Consider the following 5338-nt stretch of genomic DNA (forward strand, 5'->3'; position numbering starts at 1 on the left):
ACTACGGCGAAAGCTTAGCTCATGAATATTATTTACGCAACGTGACCAACTGCTTGGACGTGATGACGTGATGGCCAGTCAGCTGGCGAATTACGGTAAGTAGACGTGATGACCAGTCAGCTGGCGAATTAACTCGGATCACAATTATTATTTTGACTTTCCTCCAGAAAAGAACGCGAGCATCCTACTTAATATATTCATAAGCCAAGAATTCATTTATATGGATGTTTTCTTTGCATGTTTGTGGCTAGAATCATATCCTATCTGATTAAAGTTATAGCCTACCACGGCCATTTCACTTAAGAAATTGAACTTTTTCAAATCTTAAAATAATTAATGTTTTTGTAATACAGTCCCTGATTAGTAAGAGTTTTCAGTTCATGGGTGTAGGCTATTGTAGGACAAAATAAAGTCAATGCAACTATAAGCAAAATCCCCCTTTAGAGATTGTTTATAATATGAAAAATGTATAACAGAAGAGAATAAGATACAGTCAATAAGACCAACACAGTCTAAAGATCTTATCTTGAGATGAGAAAGCATACAGAATACACTTTTCATAAATTTAGCTGTAAATGATGTCAGCACTTAAGGTTTTAGCTAGAAAACGATTTCACGTTATAAATCTTATAATCGGGGCTTGACACACCTGCCAACCCGCCAAATTGCATTTATTCCCCATGGTATTGATGTCAAAATTGAGTCCAGTGAAACTGCTAAGTGGCTAGTAACTTTGCAAAACCACTGGCCACAGTGGCTTGTGAGCAAAAAAGTTAATGTTAAGCCCTGCTTATAATCTTGTAGATGATCATCAATACATAAGCGCACATGACTGCTTACAGTATTGCAAGTTTGACTTTTAGGTTGAGCCATACACCACAAAGTGCTGAAATAAACACATAAAAAGAAAGAAAGAAACATTTGAACAGAAACGCAGTGTCAGACTCTTTGTAACTTGCATTAAATTTCCTCAAAACCCACAAAGAAAGTGAAAGAAGAACATGAGGAGCCTGATGTATAAGCACAAAAAAAGCATTGAAATGTGCACACATAATTTTTCATGCACATATCGCAAGTAATTAAAAAATAAACTTACAAAAATTAAAAGCGTAAATATGTGTGCATGGTCCGCAGTATTGCATTGCACTATGAACGGAGTAAAGTTAACTCTCTGTAAAACTCCCTTCTTGTCTTTAATATTAACATTACAGAATTCATTAACGTATTGTTAGGGTCAATATAGACTAAAAACCTTAATATTATCCCATTAACCCTATATTAATTTCCTGATTCCTCAGCTTCTGGGAATGTCCCCACCAATCTCAAAACCAAACCTACGCCCTTGGTCCGCACACTCTAGACAGGGGTCTCCAACCTTTTTGTGAGTGAGGGCTCCCTCAAGGGATAAAATAATCCTGAGGGCTACTTGTTTGATATACTCCAAAATATAGGCTACAATTTATTATACAGTTGTAATTGAAATTATTCAACATCCATTGCAAATATTTTTTGATTTATTAGAACAATTTACAGACTTTAAGCTGTTTGCAATGAACAAATCTAACAAAAGTAATTGAAATAGCTCAACAGGAGATCGGACACGCTGGCATATAAACTGCTTGGAGATGGAAGCGGTTCATCTAGCGCTGCGTGGGTTCCTCCCATTTGTGAAAGACCGTCATGTTCTCATCAGAACGGACAACACGGCAGTGGTGGCGTACATAAATCGCTAGGGAGGTTTACGTTCGCGATCCCTGCAGGGGCTAGCGAGGCGGCTATTATTATGGACGGACAAAGTACTACTGTCGATTCGAGCAGTACATGTGCCGGGCAGTTTGAATTGCGGCGCGGACATGCTGTCCAGGGACGGCATTGTGCACGGAGAGTGGAGGCTTCATCCGCAGACGGTAAACATGATCTGGAATCTGTTTGGCAAAGCGGAGATCGATCTCTTCGCATAGCAGGAGAACGCCCACTGCCCGCTGTTCTTTGCATTGACGACGGCCCCTCTAAAGGTCGACGCACTGTCGAGCCGCTGGCCGAAGGGGCGGAAGTATGCTTTTCCTCCGATCAAGTTAATGCCGCTGGTGCTGCAAAAGATCAGGGAGGAGAGATGTGCGTTGGTTCTGGTAGCGCCGAAATGGCCCAACCAGCCGTGGTTCCCGGAGCTAGTGAACATGGCGCTTTTTCCCCCGTGGCGGATACCGCCGAGAAGAGACCTCCTATCTCAGGCGGAGGGGGACCATATGGCACCCCAACCCGGAGCTGTGGGACCTGCACGTGTGGCAGATCAGCACGGAGTATCACAGCGGGTACTACAGACAATAGCGGAGGCTAGAGCCCCTTCAACGAGGCGCTTATACGCTCTAAAGTGGAGGGTGTTTGCTAACTGGTGTGTTGACAAAAAGGAGGACCCCAGGAATTGCGATATCGCCATTATTTTGAACTTCCTATAGGAGCGTCTGGATGCTGGCAGTTCGCCATCTACACTGAAAGTTTACGTGGCCGCTATTGCTGCTTGTCGTAATGTAGATGGCCATTCAGTGGGGAAACACCTTTTGATAACGGGTTTCCTCCGGGGAGCGAGGCGGCTTTCCCCCCCCCCCGCCTTCGTCAGGTGCCGGTGTGGGACCTGTCGTTAGTGCTTAGTGCGCTGTCTGACCCGCCTTTCGAACCAGCTGAGTCTAGTGACATCAAAGTTCTCTCATTCAAGACGGCGCTTTTGCTCGCGCTAGCCTGCGGTAAGCGGGTGGGGGACTTGCAGGCTCTGTCAGTGAACAGTACATGTATGCAGTTTGGACCGGAAGATTGCATGGTCAGACTTTTACCCAAGCGCGGATACTCGCCTAAAGTGCTCTCAACTCCATTCAGAGCCCAGGTGATTACAATTCCAGCATTTTGCCCCGATGTGGTCAGTATTTCAGAGTCTCAGAAGGACGCTTTGTGCCCCGTGCGTGCCCTGCGTGCTTATGTGAACAGAACTAGCCATTTTCGAACTTCAGAGCAGCTCTTCGTCTGCTTCGCGGGTGCCAAGAAAGGCGGCGCGCTGTCGAAACAGAGGCTATCACACTGGATAGTGGAGGCTGTGCGACTGGCTTATACTTCTCGGGGAGCTGTTTGCCCTATAGGAGTGCACGCCCACTCCACTAGGAGTTTGGCGTCATCATGGGCGTGGGCGAGAGGTATGTCTATCCAGGACATTTGCTTCGCGGCAGGCTGGTCGTCGCGTAATACGTTTGCGAGATTCTATAACTTGAATATTCCTTCATTCACACCGCATGTACTGTCAGTACAGGGAGAGAAAGCTGAGCTGTCATTGGACTAGGCTAGACATGCCCCTAGTGGCGCACACTCTAGCCGCGGTTCCGACTAAGCGTGAGTTATTAGCAATATAAAGTTATCTATTCTCTATGTTGTGTCCTTATTATTATGCCCGCATTCATAAGCCGGCAGTGTATTCCTAAGCACCAATCACATTGCTGCAATTCCCCACTCATTCAGTTCAGTGTTGCTTAACTGTGTGGGAGGGGCCACGTTGGTGCGGTTGCCGACTTGGCTCTGTGCCAAGAGGTGGTTTCGACCAGGTCCGGTGGCGGTTCCTGAGCTGTATAGGGATTAGCGCTCGTGCTATCTTCAGCTCGTTCTAGCTGGGCGGGGTTTTTCCCACGCGGCGGGGGTTTTATTGCTCCCCATACGTAATGTCGAGAGACCGACTCGATAAGGGAACGTCTCTGGTTACTCACGTAACCGTAGTTCCCTGAGAGGAGGGAACGAGACATTACGTAACCTGCCGCGTGGGAAGGGGCTCACAGTTCCTTACTCTAGTTCAGCTAAGATTCTGAGGTTTTTGGCGCCCGCCGTCACCTGTATTGAGCAGTGTCAGCCAATCAGGTGATGGCGGGACTACCATTGGCTATTTGCAAGCAAAAGAGTTATTCTATCAGACTTCATGATTCGAGGAAAATGGATTTCCCCATACGTAATGTCTCGTTCCCTCCTCTCAGGGAACTACGGTTACGTGAGTAACCAGAGACGATTCTATTCTGGTGAGTGATGAAACAAAACTGAAACCTTTGGCCCTATGAATCAGCAGCAGTATGTTTAGATGAAGAAGAGTGAAAAGAACACTCTGCTTACAGTTAAAGGTGCTTTATGTAACTTTTTTACTCTACTAAAGCATAAAAATACCATAATATGTTTGCCGATATTTAGGAAACATGCTAAGTTCACATACTCATTTCCCTGAAAAACACTTCTACAACCAGTTATTTTACTTATTATTTTTCACATTCCGTGTTGTCTGCCGGTTTTTGTTTTGGTCTGTGTGATCTCGCCCACTGCCAGTACACCCAATGACTGATCCTGGGTTCTCCCAAGGTTTTTTTTCCCCATTCTCCACCTGATGGAGTTTTGGTTCCTTGCCACTGTTGCCTTTGTCGCCATTGGCTTTTGGCTCGCTTAAGCCTAGTTCACACTATATGATTTTAAAACGTCGGGCTGAACTGTGGGGTTCACACTACACGAGTGTTCAAGTTGTTGAGCTGTTCACCCAACGATTCTATCTTGTCTACAAACCACGTTTTGTCACGAAAAATCACGCGATAAAACAAACCGGAAATGAGGCGAAACAGCATTCGCGCCAATACCCAGCGAAGAAGAACACAACGCTGCCGCGAATATGGACGTCAGACAGAAAGTAGTGCTGCAAACTGTTTGCGCGATGATTTGCTCTGAGAAAAAAAAGCAAAAAAAGAAAAAATAAGAGAGTATGGGCGAAAGAGTGGATCCGCATACTCGAAAAGCAGGGATTGTCTGTGCTACAGAGAGAGTTGGAGGTGAGTACAGCATGTTTATGTCATCGGAGATGTAGCTGCATGTTTATGTTTGGCTGACGGCAAAAATCGTATTTACCCGGTGACCTCAACCCATGCCTTGCTGTGATTGGCTGCTGCTCATGACATCAGTGAGGTTGAGTCGTGCGACAGCTCTGGATATATAGCATGCTATATATTTTTCTAGGCTTGGCGACGTGTCTGCGAGCGTCTTTGATGCGTTGTTGGCTCTTTCATACTAACAGATTGGCGAGCGTTCATCGCCCGCTAATCCCCCACGATTTGCACGCGATAACACCCTGACCTGTAGGCGAGCTCAACGATTTGCAAATCGGGCTTAAATCGGGCTTAAAATCCTGTAGTGTGAACTAGGCTTTAGTTGGGGACATTTCATTTTATATTTAACAATATTATTACAACATTGCTTTGAAACAATCTGTATTGTAAAAAGCACAATATAAATAAAGGTGACTTGACTTGACTAGTATTTCGACACCCCGGGATGC

Source organism: Siphateles boraxobius, unplaced genomic scaffold, assembly GCF_051911475.1.
Source record: "Siphateles boraxobius isolate OS27281-9 unplaced genomic scaffold, OSU_SipBor_1 41, whole genome shotgun sequence".
Classification (NCBI taxonomy): domain Eukaryota; kingdom Metazoa; phylum Chordata; class Actinopteri; order Cypriniformes; family Leuciscidae; genus Siphateles; species Siphateles boraxobius.